Here is a 25,948-nt window from a genome sequence, read left to right as displayed (position 1 = left end):
GTAGAGGCCGAGGCCAACCTGGAGGGTCCCTTATCCTAGACGGCCTTGCCTGTCAGGTTTTTTCCTCGTGACCTCGTCATGGATGGGGTCCCAGATGGCCTTGCCTGCCCGGTATTTTCTTCATGACCTTGTCACGGGCGGGACCTCCCATAACAGCTCCCGGAACACGTGTCTCTTTCAGATCTGGTTTCCTCGGTGTGTATGCCCAGAAGTGGGATTGCTGGGTCATATGGCAGTTCTATTTCCAGTTTTTTAAGAATCTCCACACTGTTCTCCACAGTGGCTGTACCAGTTTGCATTCCCACCAACAGAGTAAGAGGGTTCCCTTTTCTCCACACCCTCTCCAGCATTTATTTCTTGTAGACTTTTGGATAGCAGCCATCCTGACTGGCGTGTAATGGTACCTCACTGTGGTTTTGATTTGCATTTCTCTGATAATGAGTGATGTTGAGCATCTTTTCATGTGTTTGTTAGCCATCTGTATGTCTTCTTTGGAGAAATGTCTGTTTAGTTCTTTGGCCTATTTTTTGTTTGGGTCATTTATTTTTCTGGAATTGAGCTGCAGGAGTTGCTTGTATATTTTTGAGATTAATCCTTTGTCTATTGCTTCATTTGCTATTATTTTCTCCCAATCTGAGGGCTGTCTTTTCACCTTGCTTACAGTTTCCTTTGTTGTGCAAAAGCTTTTAAGTTTCATTAGGTCCCATTTGTGTATTTTGCTTTTATTTCCAATATTCTGGGAGGTGGGTCATAGAGGATCCTGCTGTGATTTATGTCAGAGAGTGTTTTGCCTATGTTCTCCTCTAGGAGTTTTATAGTTTCTGGTCTTACATTTAGATCTTTAATCCATTTTGAGATTATTTTTGTGTATGGTGTTAGAAAGTGTTCTAGTTTCATTCTTTTACAAGTGGTTGACCAGTTTTCCCAGCACCACTTGTAAAGAGATTGTCTTTTTTCCATTGTATACCCTTGCCTCCTTTGTTGAAGATAAGGTGTCCATAGGTTTGTGGATTTATCTCTGGGCTTTCTATTCTGTTCCATTGATCTATATTTCTGTCTTTGTGCTAGTACCATACTGTCTTGATGACTGTGGCTTTGTAGTAGAGACTGAAGTCAGGCAGGTTGATTCCTCCAGTTTCATTCTTCTTTCCCAAGATTGTTTTGGCTATTCGAGGTTTTTTGTATTTCCATACAAATTGTGAAATTATTTGTTCTAGTTCTGTGAAAATACCGTTGGTAGCTTGATAGGGATTGCATTGAATCTACAGATTGCTTTGGGTAGTATACTCATTTTGACAATATTGATTCTTCCAATCCATGAGCACAGTATATTTCTCCATCTATTTGTGTCCTCTTTGATTTCTTTCGTCAGTATCAGTGCCATTCTTGAAGCAGATATCTATATACTGATGTATACGTATAGATAGTTAATTCTTGATTAAGAAAGCATTCTGTGTTCGTGTACCTTTACAAAAAGAGACAGAGAAGATAACCTATAAGAAGAAGTAAAAGGTGTATTGATCAGGATATAAAGAAATATAGATCAAGAAGAGGGGAAAAAATGGGGTAAAAACAAGCAAGTAAGTTTATGGACCCTATGGTGGTAGTGGTAATGGTGCTCAGTAGTATCTGACTCTTTGGGATCCTATGGACTGTAGAGTGCCAGGCCCCTATGTCAATGGAATTTTCCATGCAAGAGTACTGGGGTGAGTTGCCATTTCCCACACAGAGATTGAATCCCAGTCTCTTGCATCTCCAGCATTGGTAGGCATATTCTTTACCACTGCACACACGACCCTACTTCAACATTTCCCTAACTCTTTAAGAAGAATGTAATTTTTCTGACTAATTCATTAAAGTCTTGTTTCACTTGTTTGTTTCATGGGGTATAGGTAAATGGATTTAGCATGGGGGAGATGGAAGTCATTAATATTGACACACCCTTATTAATTTCCATTTCATCTTTTGCTGAATTTTTGATATAGATAAATATACAACTGCCATAGGTAATGGAAACATAATCATGTGGGAAGAACAGGTGGAAAATGCCTTTTTCCATTGCTGGGCAAAGGGGAATCTTAGAATTGTTAGGATAATACTTACATAGGACTAAACCACAAACACGAGAGTCATTATGAGGATTAATGCAGAACAGATGATAACCATCTTCTCCATGAACCGTGTATCTGAGCATGTGATCTTTAGGACAGGTTTAGCATCACAGAAAAAGTGGTGAAGAACATTAGAGTCACAGAATTCCAGGCTCAGTCCCAAGCTAAATGGTGGGATCATGATCAACACAGTGGTCATCCAACCGCAGATGATGAGTCTTTTGCAGACCCTGTGGTTCATGATGGTCATGTAAGGCAGGGGTTTGCAGGTGGCTATATAGTGACTGTAAGACACGGCAGCCAAGAGAAAAATTTCTGTTATTCCAAACAGGTCTGTACAAAATAGTTGGCACACACAAGCATTATAGGTAATGGTCCTGTCACCTGATGATACACTGTACAAGAATCTAGGAATGCAGGCAGAAGTGAATGAGATTTTTAAGAAGGGAAAATTTTGGAGAAAAAAATACATCACAGTTTTAAGGTGGGAATCGACCAATGTGAGGATGAGGATGGCCAGGTTTCCAATTACACTCAACATATAGGTGACGAGTAGAAAAATGAAAGTCAGAATCTGCAGTTGTGAGTCATCTGTCAGTCCCAGTAGGATGAATGTGATGACTGCTGTATGGCTTCTCACTCCTGGCTCCACACTTCCTCCCAAACTGTGTGGAAATAAGAGAAAGAAGAGATCTTTTGAGATGGATTTCTGGTGGCAAAACCAATGAATTTCTCACTGTATGTTGTGCTCATAATGCATATTTCAAGATTTTAAATGTGACACTCACTGTTTTCACTCCTTCCCTTTCAGTCCTAAATTCCTTAGAGTATCATTCTATATTTCTTTTTTTTTCTCCTCCCATTTATTTTGTCACCTGGTCTTATTATATGTGTGCCCTTAATATCTTCCTCATTTATTCTTTTTCTTCTCTCACTTACAACATTAATTCACTTAGGTTGCCTTATACTAGTGCTGAAATATTTCAAAAACTTATTTACATACTCAAAATACATATTTTGTGACACCTATCCAGTCTTTTTAAAACCAATACAATCAAAATTATTTTCAAGAAAGCCCAGATATGATGAACACACCCCAATGTTTTCTTGGAGGATGAAGCTTTTAAAGTACTTATAAATTACTTTCTTTCCAAGCTAGATCTTTCCTCAAACCACTTATATCATCTCTTATTTAGACAGAGCTAAATTTCAGCTTTAATCAAGAGCTGTGATGAAAGAGCTCACTCTTGGGATTTGTATTTCAAGTGTATGAAACTGTAAGACTAATGAAATATTTTTGATCAATGCTCATTTTATTCTGTGGGCAGAATGCTTATTCAACCTCCAAGATTTTATGAAATCTCTTTAATAAAGGGTAAGAGAACTAGAGAATAATTGTTAGATTTTAGTGGTTCTAAATAAGGTTGGGGGTTCTGTGCCAGCCTCTACGGATATTAACACAAGCAAAGAAGAAAACTTGACAGATTTCTGGATTTCTTTCCCATATGGATACCTAAGTAGAATATCAATAGGCAATACTTAGCTGTTTCTTAAACATAGATTTAAAAAAAAAAAAAAAAACTCGGAAAGCCTAATCACATTTTCCTGCTCTTAAGATTGACATGTGCATGTGCTGTTGCTTCAGCCATATCTGACTCTTTGTGACCCTGTGAACTGTAGCCTGCCAGGCTCCACTGTCCATGGGATTCTCCAAGTAAGAATGTTGGAGTGGTTTGTCGTTTCTTTCTCCAGGGGATCTTCCAGACCCAGGGACTGAATCAGCATCCCTTACATCTCCTGCATGAGGAGGCAGGTTCTTTACCACTAGCGCCACCTGGAAAGCCCTAAGATTGACATAGATATATCAATAAATAAATGACTTTTTTCATGCCTAGCGCAGAAGAATTGATGCTTTTGAACTGTGGTGTTAGAGAAGGCTCTTGAGAGTCCCTTGGACTGCAAGGAGATCCAACAGTCCATCCTAAGGGAGATCAGTCATGGGTGTTCATTGGAGTGACTAATGTTGAAGCTGAAACTCCAATACTTTGGCCACCTGATTCAAAGAGGTGACTCATTTGAAAAGACCCTGATGCTGGGAAAGATTGAAGGCAGGAGGAGAAGGGGACTACAGAGGATGAGATGGTTGGATGGCATCACTGACTCAATGGAGATGAGTTTGAGTAAACTCTGGGAGTTGGTGATAGACAGGGAGGCCTGGTTTGCTAAGGTCCATGGGGTTGCAAAGAATCGGACATGACTGAGCAAGTGAACTGAACTGAACTGAAGCAGTGACATAGAGGTAAAGAAGAATCTCAGATATCTCACAATTTTTCATAGTATGTCACAGGATTATGAAAGTGTCTTGAAACTTACACAGAGAACAACTGAACTTGAAGAGGAAAATTATGAAGAGGAACAAGAGGCATCACAGAGTGATGCATGCAGTTAGGTAACTGAGAACCAGAAGATAAGATGGACGTCTCTGTATCTAATGGATACAGACATCCCTCTACTCCAATCACATCAAAGCTATAAGTGCCATAGAACTAATATAAATTTGGGCAGAGGACAGCATCACAGATTCACTGAGATAACGCCCTACTATGAATTTCAGTAACACATCCCCTGACGGCTCAGTCAGTTAAGAATCTCCCTGCAGTATAGGAAGGGCTTCCCTGGTGGCTCAGCTGGTAAAGAATCTGCCTGCAATGCAGGAGACCTGGGTTCAGTCCCTCTGTTGGGAAGATCCCCTGGAGAAGGGAACGACTACCCATTCCACTGTATTGTCCATGAAGTCACAAAGAGTCGGACATGGCTGAGCAACTTTCACTTTACTTCACTTGCAATACAGGAGAGGCAGGATCATTCCCTGGGTCAGGAAATCCCCTGGAAAAGGAAATGGCAGCCCATTCCAGCATTCTTGCATGGGAAATCTCATAGATGAAGAGTCTGGTGGGCTACAGGCATAGGGTTGCAAGAGTTGGACACAACTTAATGACTAAACCACCACCATGAAGCAAGAAAGAAATAGAAATTGTTTACTTATTTATTTATTTGCAGAAGGATTCACATTTATTGGTTCAAATACAGTATCTAACATTTCCTAAACAAGCATTTCACACTAATTGGTCACATTTCCACAGGTAGTCAGTTCACATAAAAGGGCCCATTCCTTGCCAGATGGCAAGGTGGGAGGTAGCAGAGGTCCTGGGTAGCAGAGCCTGCCAACTATCACTTGGTCATGCAGGACTTACCGGGTCAGGTTGGCCGGCAGCCCTTCACTGGCCCTTTGGGAACATGGGCTCAGAGACATCCTGTTTACTCGACTCCTGTACAGGACGGTGGGCAGAGGTGGGCCCAGGTAGGTAGCCCAGAGGGAGGCTCATGGACGCATGTGTCACCAGAGCTCCTGAAGCCGGTGTCATGGGAGGTGGCGCTCCCTGTGCCTTGAATCACAGGAAGGAAATGCCGGCCTCTTCAAGGGGGTGGCTAGTCCCTGGCTGGGCAGGTGGGAAGGACTCCCCAGACACCACCCAGACATTACAATGTAGCCACAAGCCCCTATCACAGGCCTGGGATGGAAACATGGATAAAAACACCCAACACCCCAGGGCAGGCAGGGTTTCTGTCTCCACAGAAACATATAAACAGAGCAGGAGCTACAGTATTCTTTCCCCACAAGATTCCTCAGAGAGGAATAGACCAGGATGTCTGTCACCCAAGAGGTATAGTTTTTGTTGTTGTTGTTGTTTTCATAGAAATCTGAATCAACAACATTATCATCTAAGATATTTCAGAGAAAGAAAACAATGGTCACCAAAGAACAAAAGTCATCCTTTGGCTGGCAGGGCTGGCTCCAGGATTTGGGAGACTAGCCTCCACCAGTAAGACAACTTTTTTCTTGGACTTGAAGCAAGCTCTGGCCTGATTCATAGCTTCCCTTTGAGCCTGCAACTGATCCCTGAGCAGGCTGTAGCCCATGGAGGGGTGCAGGCCCAGAGAAGGGAGGCCAGATGTGGTACTGGATTAGGCAGAGGGACCGGGCATCATGTGAGTCGGTAGGGGCAGGATCATGGTGGCTCATCTTATAGGACAGCCTGAAGTCTTCAAGTCTCAAGGGACCCCAGCTCTGGTCAAAGAGGAAGCCCCAGCATAGTCTGTGGGGTCCTGCCTCTGAGGAAACAGTCCAGGTCTGGCTCCTGAGCCCAGAAAAGAAGCCATTGCTTGTGGTATACAGAAGAGGGGTTTCTGGGGACCCTGTAATTAAATACACATCCTGAGCCGTGGCCCTAGAAACCCTTGTCTCGAGGCTAACTGGTTTCCAGAACCTGGTGGGATGATTGCCATTTCTTATCCTGAGACACTAATAAAACATAATTTTACAGACACTGGACATAGATGCTTCAAGCTAAGGGAAAAGGGAGCAATGATCAAATGCAAATGCAGAGGGGAGTGCAGGGGGACTCTCATGGATCAAGTCGGGGAAAGTAAGAGTGGTAGGTTTTTTGTTTAATTTTCTTTTTGTTTGTTTGTTTAACTTTAAAAAACAGTAAAGAAAAATTTAAAGTTTAATAAAAGTGTTGGTCTAAAAAACTGTATTGCTTAAAACAATTGCAGAATTTTAAAAAGCAACAAGCAAAGAAGACATAGACTTGGAACCACTGCTCAACTTCCTGCCCTGCTGGGAGGCCAGTCTTTTTACTTTAGCCAAACTTGGACATGGCCTAGATGTTGCCTATCCTGGGTTTTTCTGTTTCCCTCTGTCCCATTCCCCAGTAAACTGAGAACAAACACACTAAGGTAGGAAGTAGGCAGCAGAGCACGCAGCTAGTTCAGAAAGCCCAGCTCCTTAAGTAGCTGGTAACATACTGGCCACGGCAGGACTCCCTTCTGATAACGGGTGGCAGGTGAGAGGCAGGGTGCTATGGAGCGGGTGACTGTCACGATGCCTTGGAGACCCCTCAGTTTCCTCTACCCCTCCTCCTCTGGGTCTACTTTCCATCCCTGGAGGTTTGTCCATCTCACGATGCATTGGGCCTGGGGGATTGGGTATTAAGTTTAATTTTTTAAATATTTTATAAATTGAGTTTTTGTAACTAGCAAATTAACTTTAATCCTATCAATTAGTCTCTTTTGGCCTCGTCATAAAATGTAAGTGTATGAGAATCTTTCTAATATTTCCAGTAGCAAATCATACAATTTACCTAATTTCTTGCCCTGTCCCACCAGTATAATGATTCTGGATGCTATCAAGAGATAATACACCATAGTGATAAACAGGTCAGTCTATAGCATCAGACAGCTAATTTATGTCTCCTTTTTTTGTTTTGTTTTCTGTTTTTTTTTTTTTGTCTAACTTATCTAGTTGCAGGTTTTCACAAAAGGCTATGCTTAAATTCCCTGCAGAAATTCCCACGTGTTAGTCCTTCTCTCCTTAACAATGTCTCTATTTGAACTCTCTCCAGTCTCCTCTTTCTCTTTTCTGAGTTTTTATTTGGAGATCATTTCTACCAGGAATCCATGTCTAGTACTTCAAGATGGAGTTAACCTTTCCTCTAACTATTCCTACTGTAGCCTATGATTATCTTACAGCAGCTTTTATGACTAGATTTCCAGCCATCTCAGTAAATTTTATTTTAAACATTGTGTCCTCATCAGCATCTTATTGCCAAGGGCACAGTCAGTGTTCATCCAAAGTTTATAGAAATAATCAGAGTGAATTTTATTTGTGCCTTATAGACAAAGAACAAGTTGTAATTTTAAAACTATTTTAAATAATGTAAGTCAACATAACTTTAATAAGTAAATAACAAAACTATTTTAAATAGCATTTAGAAAAAAGGTTTTTTTTTTTTCTTTCTATTAAAGTTAATCAGAAAAAAACTGCACTGACGTTTGAGACTAACTTTAATGTTATGGAAACATGACCCCAAATCTCTGTATTGCTTTCCTATGGACTAACGTCTTTTTAAAAGTAAACTTCCTGTGCTTTTTGCAATTTCTAGACTTAGACTGCCTGAATTCTTATTTCATTTTGTTCCTTTTAGTCTCAGTTTACTTAATAACCTCTAGTTCAAAAAATTATTTTGAGCATTCATTCTATAATCCACACAGAGACTTTGGCAGACAGCAAATTAAAGCCTCAACCTCTAACTCATTCTCTTTTTAATGTTCCTCTGTGTTCTCATATTCTTTTATTTGAACACAAGATTACTGAGAAGTTATGTTAATGCACCTGAGCGCTAAGCAATGGCCACTGTGACTAATGGATTTTCTTTTCTGCATTCTCCACAAAGCAGGAGAATTTTGGGGACTGGGTTTGTGCGATGTTCTGTTAACAAGTAATTAATGGCAGAGTTACGGACTCTGCAGTTCTGCATAAGACGCACTAGGTGTTCCACGTTTCTTTCTCAGCCATAATTTATTTATTGATAGCATGGGAAGATATTTCCATGTAAACATCACAAGCTTTCTTACTTTCCTCCATGCTGAGGTAGAAAAGGATTTCCAATGGAGAACATCATTAGTTATATAAATGGCTTTCACTTATTTGCTATAAATTACACCCATAAAAAAACTGAACGTGTGTTTTTTTGGTGTTTTGTTAATTCAGGTAATTTTTTCCATTGAGACCAAAAACACATTTATTGTAAATTTCTGAGAAATGTAAGATGATTTTTAGAAGATTTTGAAAGAGATAATTTCTGATTTCTCTGAACAAAAAAAGATTTTTACACAATGAAGTAAAATGAATGTTTTATTGTCCCAATCTGTTTTAGATGAGCAGAGGTCCTCTGTGTGAATAAATAAAGGGACCTTGTGACCAAAGTCTGAACATGGCTAATGAATCTAATATGAACTGAATATTGGCAAAAGCTAACAGTGGCATCACTGGAAACCATGTCCTTGGAGATAATAAGATGCAACAACCTTACCGGACATATTCCAAGAGCATAACAATTGCCTGATGGAAAGACATAATTCTGGCTCCTCTTCAACTCTTAGATAATAAAGTATGAACAAATGATAAAAAACTGTTTTCAGTGAGAAAAATATGTGAGTATACATGAAAGTAATATACATTGTTACAAGTCAAAAAAGTGACTATTTTCCATGTTAATGAATACAGACTTGCATTGTAATTTTTCTTCATAGTATAGTATTCAGCACTATAGGGAAAAGATAGGGTTTAAAAAGGTTAGAAATACTACACAAATTAAATATTGATAAAAACATTTTATAATCTTGGAACCAAAGCAGGAGAATCAATGCATGTCCTCACAATGTTGTTCAACAAGTTGAAGAAGTATTTAATTAAATGGGAAAATATACTTCCATTTGACTTTGCTTTTCAGCATTTGCTTAGTTTTGAAACCAGATTACATGTTATCTTGTAGATTTTTTTTTCATTTATTTTTATTCGTTGGAGGCTAATTACTTTACAATATTGTAGTGGTTTTTGCCATACATTGACATGAATCAGCCATGGATTTACATGTGTTCCCCATCCTGATCCCCCCCTCCCACCTCCCTCCCCACCCCATCCCTCTGGGTCTTCTCAGGGCACCAGCCGCAAGCACTTGTCTCATGCATCGAACCTGGACTAGCAATCTGTTTCACACTTGATAGTATACATGTTTCAATGCTGTTCTCTCAGATCATCCCACCCTCGCCTTCTCCCACGGAGTCCAAAAGTCTGTTCTATACATCTGTGTCTCTTTTTCTGTCTTGCATATAAGGTTATCATTACCATCTTTTTAAATTCCATATATATGCATTAGTATACTGTACTGGTGTTTATCTTTCTGGCTTACTTCACTCTGTATAATGGGCTCCAGTTTCATCCATCTCATTACTCCTGGGCATACACACTGAGGAAACCAGATCTGAAAGAGACGTGTACCCCAATGTTCATCGCAGCACTGTTTATAATAGCCAGGACATGGAAGCAACCTAGCTGTCCATCAGCAGACAAATGGTAAGAAAGCTATGCTACATATACACCATGGAATATTACTCAGCCATTATCTTATAGATTTTGGCCCCAAGAAAAGATCATACAAAGATTACTCTGTTATAGCTCTATGTGACTTAACCAGTTCAGTATCCATTAGAAAAAAATTTTCAGGAGTCCAAAGTCTTTATCTTATGAATGCTTCTTTGAAGCAGCTTTACCATTCTACTGGTTCCATTGTCCAGTTGATTGTAACCTTTTGTTTGTGTTCATTTACTAATTGTATGAATCATATTGCTTAATTTTTTGAAAATTATATATGAATAAGCTGCACCTCTGCATGGATAGAGTATCAGGAGAAGAGGTTATCTATTTTTATAGTAATCTCCAGATACTCTAGCTTAACCAAACAGGCTTAAGCATTAAGTCTAAGGTTAATGATGGGTGTGGCTCTCATGTTCAAAGGAGAATATTTTCTTCTATAAGAGAGAACTGTTTTCACCTTCCCAATTTTAGCTTCTGAGTAGCATATCTTCTGAATATCTTTCTGGGACTTATGTAGAGCATTTTAGAATTTCCTTCAAATTAGAATATTTTCCTGGGCTTATGCCATGGGTTGCAAAGAGTTGGACATGACTGAGCAACTAACACTTTGACTTTTCACTTTTTTCATACCATGAGGAACAAGCAACTGAAACAAGCTTTTACAGCCTTATTTAAAAGAATTTTATTGATCTCAGAGAAGTAAAGGAATGTCAAAACTGAGAATTAAGCTTATCATGATACAGCAGGCCTTATGTGTTTAATCTTACGTTATTAATTCTTTTATCTCTTCCTTGCACTCAGTGTATTCCTACTATAATACTTATTGCATCATTATTAATGAACAAAGAATACAAAATTATCATTCATTTTTTTCATTGCAAATAAACTTTTTCCAAAGTGACGTTTCTCCAAATTGAGACTTTGCCTCAACTCAGACCAGTCTCACAAGAGTGTAAAAACTATTATAGATTAAGAACACAACAACAACAAAAAAAGTTGAATTATTGGCTTTACATGAAAACCTCAAACCTTCTTGCAATTCAAATATCCAAATGACAACATGAAAAAAAGCATAAATATTAGTCTTATTGTCAATCAGAAGCAAGATAATTCTTAAAAATTAAGAAGCCAGAATAATCTAGTACAAAAAATAAGTGTATTTTAACACTGAAGAGGAAAACATACAAGCTTTGAAACCTGGAAAAAACTAGCTTGGAAAACAAAACATAAATTCCCCAAATTCAGAATTTAGATTAACTAGATTTCCTCCAAAATGAAAGAGCACAATCTTTCACAAACTGACAATCTAGATTACATTGATCTGAGAAACTGTCAAGACAACAAAGTCACCTTTAGGATGACAAATCAGGACAAGTACTGAAATATACAATAAAATCCAATTCCTCAGTGTAGCTAAATTAAGCCAACAGGAGTGAGACAATCTCAGCTAAATGAAAATCACAAACACATATCAACAAAACTAAACCAGCAAAATACACAGAAGTTTCTGTTTATAGAAGAGGAGCTCATTAGAAATTTTCAATGAGACTAGTAGGGGGCAAAAAAAATCTTCAAAATTAAGGAATGAAATGTGTGACCTTCACAGATATGTATTAAAGTTTTTTTGTTTTTTTTTTTTTACATTTGGTTAATTTTGTTTTATAATCTTTCTCCCTCTAGACCTCAGTCCTCAGTGGTGCAGACTGGAATATTCTCAACTTTTATATCTTTCATTTTAACATCTATGCTGATGGTGTCAGTTCTTAAAAAGATTCTCTTCCTTGCATGCCTCTCTAGACTTATGTACTCCAGGACTGTGTTTGGAACCCCTCATATATGCCCCTGTTAGCTAGTATGAGATAATAAATCTCTCCAAAAATCAGTGGTTCAACTGACCATTTTCTGGGTAAGCTGAGTGTCTCTGCCGCTCTCGGGAGAGATTAGTTGATCTTGGCTGGATTTATTCATTATGCATGACTGGGCTTTGCCAGACAGGTTAAGCTTCATTCACAACTTTAGTAGTTTAATGACTCATTACTAAGATAAGTGAGCTCTCTTCCAGATGGTTTTATCCTCCAGACAATGTTTGATCACATGGTAGGGTCATGGGCCTCCAAGGAAGAGAATGGAAGCATCCAAAGCTCCAGAGTCTTAGGCTCAATATCCCTTCTACCATATTCTATTCATCAGACTAGTCAGAAGACCAGCCAGGACCCAAGGGAAAAAAAATTGAATCACTTAGTGATGAAACGAGCTAAAGAGACATACTGCAGTGACTAGACAGAGGAAGGATCAGTCGCTTTTGCTATCTCCTTTTCATAGGCTATCTTTCAGTTAACTGATGTTATATTTTACAATACCCTATCTATTTTGTCTGCAATATGCTATTTTGTCCCTAGTATGCAGGTGGGTCCTAGGTAGTAAATGACACCTGGGGCCACTCTTCAAATTGGTTTTCAATAAGTTATGGTTGAATAAATTCCCTAGAAAACAATAAAAACCAGACTTGAGAAGAAGAAAAGTCTACAATGACTCTAACTTTGATCAGTGATGATGCGTAAGTAAATAATCTGGGTGTTACTTACTTCAATTTAAAACTGGAATTGATTCACAACTAAAGTGCTGTGCAAACCTTTCTTAGAAAGAAATAAAATGCTTTAATTCTCCATATTTGTAATGTCTCAAGATGCAGTTTAAAAATTACTTTTATAATTCTTTCATTATTTTATATTTTATTATAGCAACAAGGTCATTTTAATCTTTTGACAAATTTTTCAAACTAACAATATAGGTTTATTACCACACAGCTCCATTTTCAATATTTAGTCCAATTTTAGATACTTTGATATTTTGCTCGATATAACTTGCATAAAAGCCCAATTTAAAAATCTTTACTTATTTATTTCCTTATTGGGATTAAAAAAATGCATAACATAAAGTTCGCCATCCTGACCATTTATAAGTATATGATTCGGTACTGTTAAGTATTATCACACTGTTATGAGACAGATCTCCAGAAATTTACATTTTTCAAATTTGAAACTCTGTTCTCATTAAACTCTCAAGAGTCCCTTGGACTGCAAGGAGATCAAACCAGTCAATCCTAAAGGAAATCAACCCTGAATATTCATTGGAAGGACTCATGCTAAAGCTGAAGGTCCAATACTTTGGCCACCTTATCCAAAAAGCCAATTCATTGGAAAAGATCCTGATGCTGAGAAAGACTGAGTGCAGGAGAAGAGGGAAACAGAGGATGAGATGGTTGGACGGCATCACTGATTCAATGGACATGAGTTTGAGCAAACTCCTGGAGATAGTGAAGGACAGGGAAACCTGGTGTGCGGCAGTTCATGGGGTTGCAAAGAGTAGGGCATGACTTAGCAACTGAACAACAACTCTCATTAAACAACTGTCCTTTACTCCCTTCCATCAAGCCCTGGTAAACATCATTCTGCTTTTCTGTTTCTATGAATTTGACTCCTTTAGATACCTCATGTAAGTGGAGTCATACAGCAGCTGTGGTTCTGTGGCTCACTTATTTCACTAAGCCTAAGGTACTCAAGGTTGCTTCACACTGTAACTTGACACAGGGTTTCCTTACTTTTTTAAGTTTGAAAAATAACCCATTTATGTATTAATATATACCACATTTTGTTTATCCATTCATTGATGAACATTTTGGTTGTTCCTACTTTTGGGTTATGGAATACGTTAAATATGGTGTACAAATATCTCTTTGAGACCCTGCTTTAAGTTCCTTTGAATATCTGTCCAGAAATAGGACTGTTCATTTGGTAGTCATGTTTTGTTTTGGTTTGTTTTGTTTTGTTTTGAGAGCCCATACTACTGTTTTCCCCAGAGGCTCCACTGTTTTCACAACTCCTTAAGTGGTGCACAAATGTCATAGCTCTTCACATCCTTGAAAACACTTGCTATTTTCTGATTTTTTGAAGAGTAGCCATCCTGATACATGTGAAGTCTTCCAGGTATTATCATGATTTCTTCTCATTTTTAAGGAAAGTAGTAATTTGATAGTGAATATATATAGTAATATATAAGTATATAAATATCTTGTCCCTCATCAAGCATTTACCTGCTAGCTTTCACATCTATTGAGATTTTCTAACTCCACTGTTATGTCTAAGCTTGTTAGTTCATACATGACTATGAACTAGCTTTCCTTTATATATTCATTCACTTTTACATCAAGTATTTTATCTTATTCTATGAATAATAAAACACTGCTTTATTTATCATATGATTCTCAATTCAACTGGATTGTATGTATTCATTCTTAGATGTATTCAACTGGAACCCTTTTAAGCTTGTGTTTTCCATTTCTCTCCCTTGAATTTTGGCTGGTCCTGTGACTAGTCTGGTGAATAGAATGTGGTAGAAAGACATTGAGTCTAAGGCTCTGGATTCTTGCATGATTCTATTTTTTCCTTGGAGCCCCATGATCTTCCCATGTGGAAAAAAAAAATACTATCTAGAGAATAAAGCACCATCTGAAGAGATTTCAGTTATCTTAGTAAGGAGTCATTAAACTACTAAAATTGTGAATGAAGCCTAACTAGATAACAAGACTCGGGCATCCTTAACGACAGTCCTATGAACAAACCCAGCCAAGATCAGCTGATGTCTGCCAAAATCAGCAGAAACACCCAGACTTGACACAGAAACTCAAGTTTAAAATCACTGATCTTGGAATGATTTGTTATTGCATAATAGCTAACTGCAGAATGTGACAGGTGCACATGTGAGGGACTCCAAACAGAGGGCTAGGGAAGGATGCAGGGAAGGAAATCTTTGTAAGAGGAGACACCTAGAACATAGATCTAGAAATGAAGGTCAAAAGCATTCCATTCTGGACCATTGAAGTTTTTGGTGAGAAATGCAAAATTTAGTAAGGTAAAAAATAACCAAATGTAGGACATCTTTCTTTGAGAAATATTAGTGAAAATTATACCTTCTGTTTTTCAATGTTAAAGATGATCTTTAAAGAGGCAATTTGCCTTCATATTGGATTCCTTGTCTATAGCCCAAGGTTTCCTTTATTTTGCTGGTTTAATTTTCTTTAGGTTTAGAACTTAATTTTGCTGAGATTTACTGGTTCCTGTTGGTTTAATTTAGCCATATTTATGACTTGCATTGTATTATGTATTCAGCATTAGACTTTATCAACATAAAGATGACTTTATTGCCTCAGCAGAGTTTATCAGATCATTGCTACCTGGATGATGAATTAATGTAGAGGCCATGCTCTTCACTTTAGAGAGAATTTAGTGAGTCTAAACTTTGGGCTTTCATGTTTCTTTTACAGGGTAGGTGTGGATCTCCAGGTTTCTAAACTCATATATTTTCCCCTTCTGTGTTAAAACCCATTCCTTTTTGCTCAAACTAACTCATTATTATCTTGAATAATTAACTCCTGCTTAAGAAGAGTGATTGAAATCATATATATGTCTTTTGAATGTACTAGCAAAAAACAATAATATTACTCTATTATTTTCCTATCAGTTCAAGAATTCATTATTTTCTTCACATAAGATTTAGTAGTTCCCCTCTTACACTGTTGGTGGGAATGCAAACTAGTACAGCCGCTGTGGAGAACAGTGTGGAGATTTCTTAAAAAACTGGAAATAGAACGGCCTTATGACCCAGCAATCCCACTTCTGGGCATACACACTGAGGAAACCAGATCTGAAAGAGACACGTGCACCCCAATGTTCATCACAGCACTGTTTATAATAGCCAGGACATGGAAGCAACCTAGATGCCCATCAGCAGATGAATGGATAAGGAAGCTGTGGTACATATACACCATGGAATATTACTCAGCCGTTAAAAAGAATTCATTTGAATCAGTCCTAATGAGATGGATGCAACTGGAGCCCATTATACAGAGTGAAGTAAGCCAGAAAGATAAAGAACATTACAGCATACTAACACATATATATGGAATTTAGAAAGATGGTAACGACAACCCTATATGCAAAACAGAAAAAGAGACACAGAAGTACAGAACAGACTTTTGAACTCTGTGGGAGAAGGTGAGGGTGGGATGTTGCGAAAGAACAGCATGTATATTATCTATGGTGAAACAGATCACCAGCCCAGGTGGGATACATGAGACAAGTGCTTTGGCCTGGTGCACTGGGAAGACCCAGAGGAATCGGGTGGAGAGGGAGGTGGGAGGGGGGATTGGGATGGGGAATACGTGTAAATCTATTGCTGATTCATGTCAATGTATGACAAAACCCACTGAAAAAATTAATAAAAAAAAAAACTGTAAAAAAAAAAAAAGAAATGATTAGCTGTTAACCATTGTTCACAGCTCTTCAGCTGCTCTACGCTGCAATCTTTTGGCGCCATTCATTTCTAAATATTCTTAAAGCATCAATAGAAACCTTGGCTCCTTTTCTTTTCCCCAAGAACTACCTGGAAAATAAAAAAAATTAAAAAAAAAGATTTAATAGTTCCCTAATTGATCAGAGCCAAGACAGAGTTAGGAAAGCCCATATTCCTAGAAATCTAATTTTATGTTCTCTTGGTATGATACATCATCTTGAATAAAGCTTATTTTCAACAAGGGTTGAAATGACCTAACTTGCTTATTTCAACAAGCATTGAAGATTATTTGGAGTCCAAGATTCAATAATAACTGTATAAGCATGTTAATACTAATAGACAATAGACCATAGTACAATAGCTAAGAAATGAAGATTGTGACCATGAGGCCCACTGCCCTTGTTAACTTTATATTTTATGCTTTGCTTCAGCATTCCTTTACTTCCTTGAAACAATGAAATTCTGTTGATTAAATCTGTAAAAGCTTGTTTCACTTGCTTGTTCCTCAGGGTATAAATGAATGGGTTTAACATGGGGCAACTGAAGTAGTAAGCACTGACACACACTTATTAACTGTCACTGCATCCTTTGCTGAAGGTTTGACATAGATGAAGATAAAACTGCCATAGGTGATAGAAACCACAATCATGTGAGAATAGGTAGAAAAAGCCTTCATCTTTTGCTGGGTGGAAGAGAAATTTATGAAGGTCCTGATGACATGCACATAAAATATAACTACACACAGAAATGTCAAGATGTCAGTCAACACAGCAAGGAAAACAGCCATCTGTTCTATGAATCATGTGTCTGAACAAGAGATCTTTAGCACAGGAGGAGCATCACAGAGAAAATGATCAATGACATTAAAGTCACAGAATTCCAGATTTAAGCCCAGGCAGAGTGGTGGAAATATGACCAGCCAACCTGCTATCCAACAGCAAATAACAAGTCTTCCACAGATTCTACTGTTCATGATGGTTGCATAATGTAAGGGTTGCAGATGGCCACATAGCAGTCATAGGACATGATGGAGAAAAAATTCTGTTGCTCCAAAAAGAATGACAAAAAATAGTTGAGCAGCACAAGCATTATAGGAAATAGTCTTGTCCCCAGTTGATAAGCTGTATAAGAATCTGGGATTGTAGGCTGTCGTTAATAAGATTTCTAAAAAGGAGAAGTGTTTGAGGAAAAAGTACATGGCAGTTTTAAGGCGAGAATCTACTAAAGTGAGTATAAGGATGGTCAGGTTCCCAGTTATACTCAATGTATAGGGAACAAACAGAAACATAAAAATCAGAACCTGCATTGGAGGATCATCTGTCAGTCCCAAGAGTATGAATGTAGATAATGATGTACAGTTTCTCATTGCTGACTTGTGCTTCTGCTCAAACTCCTCAGAAATTCAAGTGACATTGAACTGAGAAAACCTATATTAAACCATGAGGCCATGGCCACTGGTTAAAATAAAATCCAATCAAGTCAATGAATAGTCATTTTCTTCTTTGACATGATAGGGACCTGCCAAAACTTTGGAATTCTCAGCTTTTTTGATGTGCATTATAGAAATCCTCCAGATCATGTTTTTCTGGAATAAGTTTGCACTAGAGTCCATATTTTCATACCCCCATATGCTCTCTAATCTCTATTTTTCAATTAATCTAAACTCTGTGCTCTATTGTCTGAAATGTATTTAACTATATAATTAGAAAGGATCATCCATATGATATGATTTTGTGGATTTTCTAACGATCTTTTGCTCCGAATAATTCCTCACTACTCACAGGTCCAAATGAACTTGCAAGCTGCTTAAAGTGTGGGTCCCTGTTAAATGCAAATCAATGGCTGAGTCTGACATTTTATATAGCGCCTGGAGGCCATGTGTGCAGTATTTGAATGTTTGCTGTTACTTCAATGAAAAAAGAGTTACTTCATTTTATTTTTGATATCAGGATTATCATGCAAATAACCCACATTGCTTTCCAGTTTTGCTATTTATCTTGAAGCTTCTACATCAATATCTGACTTTCCCTGCATTTCACTGTAATTGAACACAATGTTTCATAAGTACTACATAAACAAGTTACCTGCCTCAATATTGGGTAAATTAGTCTCAGTGAAAAAACTTCAAAGTATTTTACCTCACTTGATTGTACTTCCAAAGTCATGAAGGACATGGGAGACAGGATGAAACACAGGTTGGAGGAGACCAAGGACACAGGACAGCTCTGTTTCAAGTAGTAACTTGAATCCTGCAACAGAAAATTGACATTAGTGGAAAAATTGGGAAAATCCAAATCAAATTTGTATTTGATTTAATTATTTTAATATTATTATTTTATTGTTTTTCAATTAACCCTCGTCTCCACTCAGACTCTTCAAGCCAGAGCCACAAAGCCTCTCTTTCCAGCGCCTCTAGGGACTCAGTGAGCAGTGAGGTTGGCCAGTAGGTTGCACACGCTCAGTCCGCGGGCATCCGTTTCTCCGGTGGGATCTAGGGTGCGGCTCCGCTGCGGCAGCCCTGGCCCGGGCACCTAGAGAGCGAGGGACTTACTGTGGAGGTGGTGGAATCTTTGCTGTCTGCCCACGACCTGGGCCCATCCTTACATCTGTGTTTTATTAGTTATTAGTATTTGTATCCAGTGTTAATTCCTCAATATTAATAATGCCACTAAGATTATGCAAGTTGCTACTATTAGGGAGAGATAGGTGAAGGATATCTGGGAACTCTCTGCGCTATATTTTCAGTTCTTCTCTAAGTACAAAATTATTTCATAATGAAAAATTGACCAAATGGAAATTTTAAAAAAGAAAGAAAACGGAAAAAGCACCCGCAATTATTGAGCACTTTCCATATGACAGACAGTAGGCTGAGGTAACTCTTTACATGGATTATTTGTCTGGAATAATACATCCTCTCTTCCAATCATTTGTTCTTCTTCAGCCGTATTTTGGCTGATGTCCATTTTATTCTATCTATAAGTGTATAGGATATCATTTAAAATGAATTTTGACAGTTAAAGTTAAGGATTAATATTAATCAGCAATATCTGAATTGCATGGATTCTGCCTATACTTAAAAGCCAAGCTTATAACATCAACTAATAAGACCCAAAACTTGGAGATTTTGACCCCCCTAATAGTACACTGTTGTGATGAAGATGTCCTCGTTTAGAAAGAAATGTTACCTATGAAACAGCTCTTCAAAGTGCTTTCACCATAGGGGGACATTCACTTTACACACCAAAACAGCATCTACCAGTTTGAGTGGAATCTGTTTCATGATACCACTCTGTTCATTACCAGCTTCCCACCCCTAGTCTTTCCTTCACTAGACTGATACGGAACTTGTAGGTTTTTCAACTTTTGGCTTAGAATCACTTCCTGCAAAAAAAAATTCTTGAAAATTCATTGTGTAAGTTATTTGATTCTCTTTTTTGCCCCTCTAGATCACTATGCTTAACTCTTTGTTACCACTAAATATGTGAATGTAATTTTATTGAGTTTGGGCTGTGTCTTGTTCATTGAGAATCCACAGCAGTTAGCCATATTTAGGAGAAGGAAATGGCAACCCACTCCAGTACTCTTGCCTGGAAAATCCCATGGACGGGGGAGCCTGGTAGGCTGCAGTCCATGGGGTCACTAAGAGTCAGACCCAACTGATCGACTTCACTTTCACTTTTCACTTTCATGCATTGGAGAAGGAAATGGCAACCCACTCCAGTGTTCTTGCCTGGAGAATCCCAGGGATGGAGGAACCTGTTGGGCTGCCATCTGTGGGGTTGCACAGAGACAGACACAACTGAAGCGACTTAGCAGCAGCAGCAGCCCTATTTAAAGTTTGTGAAGAGCTCAATAAATATATTTATTGTATAATTAATAAATTTTACATGTACACTTCTGACTCAGAATAAGCAGTTTGTTTTCTCAGTTAGTGAAATTTTCATTCTCTTTTTGGTCCATTTCTTAGTAGAAGTATGTAATCCCAAGAGGTTTCCCAATTTTTTTCTAAAAACCGTCAATTGAATTCTTCTGTGTTTTAGCTTCATTGAAGTATAAATGATATAAAAGTGTACATTCAGTATATATGCCATGTATAATCTCTGCTGTCAATTCCCCTTCATTTTAAAGATGAGATCTTTAAGATGTTAAAATAATTCTTTACTTTCTGGCAGTACACAAAATGCTACCTGTCATACTTAGTCCTAAACTAAAAAAAGTTATTTAAAAAAATCTTTGATCAAAAAATATTATATATGTTGCATTCTCTGATTATTTAGGGCTTCCCAGGTGGCTCATTGGTAAAGAATCTGCCTCCAATGAAAGAGACTCAAGAGAAGCAGGTTTGATCCCTGGGTCAGGAAGACTTCCTGGGGTAGGAAATGGTAACCACTCCAATATTCTTGCCTGAAAAATTCCATTGACAGAAGAACCTGGCAGCTACATTCTATGGGGTAACAAAGAGTCCAACAAGACTGAGCACGCACACACACACACGCACACACACACACACACACACACACACACACTGATTACTTACATAACAGCTAAATGAAATGTTTCCTATCCTTCAGTTATTATCTAGATACCTCATCAAATACCTCATACTGAATCAAAAGGCATTTGACATAGAGGCTTCACTTAAATGGTTACCTGGAGTTTCACTTGGTTGCTTTACAGAATTGCCTTCTTTATCATTAAGAAAGGTAAATTTAAGCTCTTGCTTGGTACCTACTCCCATTTAGCCTAAAGTGTTTATAGAAAAAAAGAAAAAGTTTTGCTGAAAGTTATCATCCCCACCTCAACAGTAGCTTAAAGGTCATACAGAGACGGAACAGCATTTCCAGTGGTGGAACAAGAATGAACTGTCTCTGTAGCCTAGACGCCTCCACTCAGGGCTGTAACCCCAACTCCAGGTATCTGACTCTCTCAAGGATCTAACCTGTGTGTCCTGAGGAAAGAGACTGATCTTTTATTCCAAATATATCACTATTTTTTTCAGTCCTTCATTTTCCACCTTCTTAACACTTCAATGAAACCAATTGACACTGATATTGATATAGATGTTAAAATACTGAATTTTCATTACAATATGAAAGACTATTAGGGGATGGAGTCACTGACTTGTAAGCAAATAAGTCATTCAGTTCACATATATTACACACAGTTTTGTTTAAAATGAGGGAAAGCTTATGGCAGAGAACATGTAGGTGCATTTCTCTAAACTTCCATTGTATTAGATGAACTTCACCATATTGATACATGAAAACAGCTTATCATTGATTGCCCTATATTTGCCAAACATATTAAGAATCCACACTGTATAAGTAGTTGTTGAAACCTTTCATAAAATATTAAAATGACAAATCATATGAGTTATTTTGGTAGAGATACTTTCCTCAGAGGAAAGCATCATTCTAGAGTTCAGAAAATGATTTTTAAAATATTTCTCTGATAGTTGTAACGTCTGATGTTCCCTGAACCCCAGAGTTGCAAAGGGTGAAAAAAGACGTCATCCAGGAAGGTCTTATGGTGGACAGAGAGGAGGGTGGTCTCTGCCCATTCTTAGGAGCACAGACTCCTACTCACAGAGGTCTCTGCTGTTGATGAGTTCTCAGTAAGTCATCTTCCACCCACACAAGATGAAGATTTTTCTGCACAGAAAGCCTGCCTACCACTGAGTCCAGGAAGTCTTTACTCTGGAACTGCAGAGCTAACAGTAATTTAAATGGCTAGGTAGGGATCTCTCTCTGTTCTTGGGAAAGTTGATATTCTGATATTTCTGGCAGAGGAACATATTACTAAACTGACAGAATTACCCTTTAAAAAAATTTACCCAATTTTCAATTCAGTGAAACAAGCAAACATGTCTTAAATGTTACTAATGAGTCTCTTGTGTAACAGACTTTGGGGACAGATAAGGGAACACAGATCTGGGCAAAATGTCCTCAGAGAGGTGCCTGTAAATAACAGCATCAGAAGAGGTATGCAATAATTGGTATCAGATTACAAGACAAAAGGTAGCCATCTGTTATTTTATTTCAAAATTTTGGGAGGCATTTTAAGATGATAAAGACAATGTTCCCAGTTTATTACACTTGTAATATTTGTAATTAATGGTTGAATGTGGGCTTCCCTTAAAGCTCAGTTGGTAAAGAATCCACCTACAATTCAGGAGACCCAGGTTCGATTCCTGTGTTGGGTGAATCCCCTGGAGATGGAAATGGCAACCCACTCCAGTATTCTTGCCTAGAGAATCCCATGCACTATAGCCTGCCAGGCTCCTCTGTCCATAAGGTTGCAAGAGTCAGGCACGAGTTAGCAACTAAACCACCACCAATGGTTGAAAGTGAAAGTGAAAGTCACCCAGTTGTATCAGACTCTTTGCTCCCCATGGACTATACAGTCCAAGGAATTCTCCAAGCCAGACTGCTGGAGCGGGTAGCCTTTCCCTTCTCCAGGGGATCTTCCCAACCCAGGGGTCGAACCCAGGTCTCCTGCATTGCAAGCGAATTCTTTACCAACTGAACTATCAGGGAAGCCCAATTAAGTGTCAGTGTAAACAATTCATATAATAATAGAGAAAAAATATTTTGTCAAATGAAAAGGCAAAGCGAAAATGTACTGCTGATAGTTTTCAGATATACCTTCCAGATCTTTATGGTTCTTCTGTTTATACATTTCATGGGCCTTTTTAAAAAAATGAAGTATAGGTGATTTACTGTTGTATTAATTTCTGCTGTAAAGTGGTTCAATTATACACACATATGCAATCTTTTTCATATTGTTTCCATTATGGTTTATCATAGGATATAGTTCCCTGTGCTATAAGTAGGACTTTGTTGTTTATCCATTCTATATATATACACTAGTTTGTGTCTGCTAATCCCAGACTCTTGTTCTATCCCTCTCCCACTCCTCCCAACTTGAAAACCATAAGTCTGTTCTCTGTGTATATCTGTTTTTATATGGTAGATAAGTTCATAGGTGTTATATTTTCAATTCCACACAAGTGCTATCATATGGTATTTGTCTTTCTCCTTCCAACTCACTTCGCTCAGTATGACCGTCTCCGTCTGCGTCTGTGCTGCTGCAGACGGCATTGTTTCCTTTTGTGACTAAAGTTTAATTGTGAGCATATGCTGCATCTTCTTTATCCATGCATCTGTCAATGGACATTTAGGCTGTTTCTCATGGGGCTGCTAGTTCTATATTTATTTATGATCTTATTCTATTTCATTAAAACTTTAATACATATTTTCATATTTATGTTTACATATATATTTGTATTTATTCATGTTCATATATTTTTATTTCAGTTTGTTTTATAGAAACATTTTTAAATGTTTTCTCTATGAAAAGTGAAAGTCACTCAGTCGTGTCTGACTCTCTGCAACCCCATGGACTGTAGCCTGCCAGGCTCCTCTGTCCATGGAATTCTCCAGGTATGAATACTGGAGTGGGTAGCCATTCCCTTCTCCAGGGGATCTTCCCAACCCAGGGATCAAGCCCAGGTCTCCCGCATTGCAGGCAGATTCTTTACCATCTGAGCCACCGGGGAAGCGCAATGTTCTAAATCTGGTTAATAACCTCTGTAAGTGCAGGCGAAGTCGCTTCAGTTGTGTCCGAATCTTTTCAACTCTATTTAGACTGTAGTCCACCAGGCTCCACTGTCCATGGGGATTCTCCAGGCAAGAATATTAGAGTGAATTGCCATTTCGTTCTCCAGGGGATCTTCCTCACCCAGGGATAGAACCCACATCTCTTATGTCTCCTGCATAGGCAGGCAGGCAGGTTCTTTACCACTAACGCCACCTGGAAGAGCTAAATTTTAATCATTTGGTCACACTGCAGGGCATGTGGGATCTTAGTTCCCTGACCAGGGATCAAGCCCGTGGCCCCTGCATTGGCAGCTCAGAGTCTTAACCATCGAACAACTAGGGAAGTCCCTAGTGCTTTGATTTTAATATGTCTATGTGTAATTTTCTTTGAACATCACTTTTATGAGTTGATTAAACTTCTTATATGTATAGATTTACTTCTTTCCTAACATTTTGGAAAGTTTCCAGCCATATGTTATTCTTACATTTTTTCTGTCCCGTTCTCTCTTTCTCTTCCTTTTCGATCCAAGTTACACACATGACAGACTTCAACATTGACCATTGGTCCCAGTATCTTTGTAAATTAAAAAGTTTACTCCTCCCTTTTATAAAGATTACACAATTTCTATTGTTGTAATTTTAAATTCATCACCTTCTTCTTCTGTAATCTTTATCCAATAATTAAGCCCAAAGTGTGACTTTCTTCAGAAACATATTGCATTTTTCGTTTGTAACATTTTCCTTTTAATACTACATGTTTTCTCTTTCTCTTCTGAGAAATCTTTGCTTTTCATTGTCTTCCTTTATCTCATAGCACAGTTGTATAGATTGATTTAAAATCTCTGTGTAATTCTATCAATATCTGAGCACTCAGGACTTGGCACCTTCAAGATGTCACTTCAGTAAATGATTTTTTTTTTTGGAATGGGTCACATTTTACCCATTCTTTATATAGTCAGTGATTTTGGATTCTATCCTCACATTTTGAATATTATACTACATAAACTCTGAATTCTATTATATTCACCTGGAAAATGTGAATGATATTTTTTAAGCTAGCAATAAACTCTTTGAGATGCAAACTACGAGCTCAGTTGTGTGCTGTGTGATGTGGCTGAACACTCAGGTTAGTCATTTAAACCTTTGCTAAAACTGTTTTTCTTTGTTGTTGTTGTTGTTGTTTGAGCCATGGGCCTCTGGTTCAGGGTTCATCTTGAAATATGTGTATACTTATATATGTTATTAAGGTCTGCTCTTCTCTAACTCTCTCATGAATTCCTGCCTTAGTGTCAGACCTGCCCAGAGACCTTTCCATGTATCCTGTTATTGTATAATGTATTCTGCTAATGACATTTAGTTTCAGTTGGTTGATGGGTTATTGGGATATTTTATATCCTTGTTGACTATCTGTCTATTATTTCTATCAGCTGCTGAGTGAGTAGTACTTAATTTTTCAGCTGCAAATGTAGACTTTTAAATTTTTCATTTATTATGTTATTTTTTTGCTACATGTACTTTGAAGTTCTGTTTTTAGATGCTCTATTAGTTTGCTCCCTGGAGGAAGGCATGGCAACCCACTCTGGTATTCTTGCTTGGAGAATCCCATGAACAAAGAACCCTAGTGGGCTACAGTCTATGGGGTCACGCAGAGTCGGATACGACTGGAGAGACTTGGCACCTTCACACTCATTAGTTTGCTTTCATAGCAATGTAACATAATGATAGAATAAGACAACAGAAATACATTGTCTAACAGTTCTGGATGCTAGAATTCACAAATCAAGGTATCAGTTCCTTCTGAAGAAGAGGAGGCTGAGGAAGTAGCTCTTCCTGCCTCTCTCTGAGCTCCTGGTGCAGTCAGTATCTTTGGTGTTCCCTCACTGCAGATC

At 38.1% G+C, this 25,948-nt stretch overlaps 2 pseudogenes; both read right to left on the bottom strand.

Moving 5' to 3' along the window:
- Nucleotides 1–1,813: 1,813 nt before the first annotated feature.
- Nucleotides 1,814–7,131, bottom strand: LOC133043506 (olfactory receptor 6C68-like; annotated as a pseudogene).
- A 9,662-nt stretch (nt 7,132–16,793) lies between these two features.
- Nucleotides 16,794–17,827, bottom strand: LOC133043503 (olfactory receptor 6C2-like; annotated as a pseudogene).
- Nucleotides 17,828–25,948: the final 8,121 nt, after the last annotated feature.

Source organism: Dama dama, chromosome 3, assembly GCF_033118175.1.
Source record: "Dama dama isolate Ldn47 chromosome 3, ASM3311817v1, whole genome shotgun sequence".
Lineage (NCBI taxonomy): Eukaryota > Metazoa > Chordata > Mammalia > Artiodactyla > Cervidae > Dama > Dama dama.
This window is presented reverse-complemented; position numbering and strand designations above follow the sequence as displayed.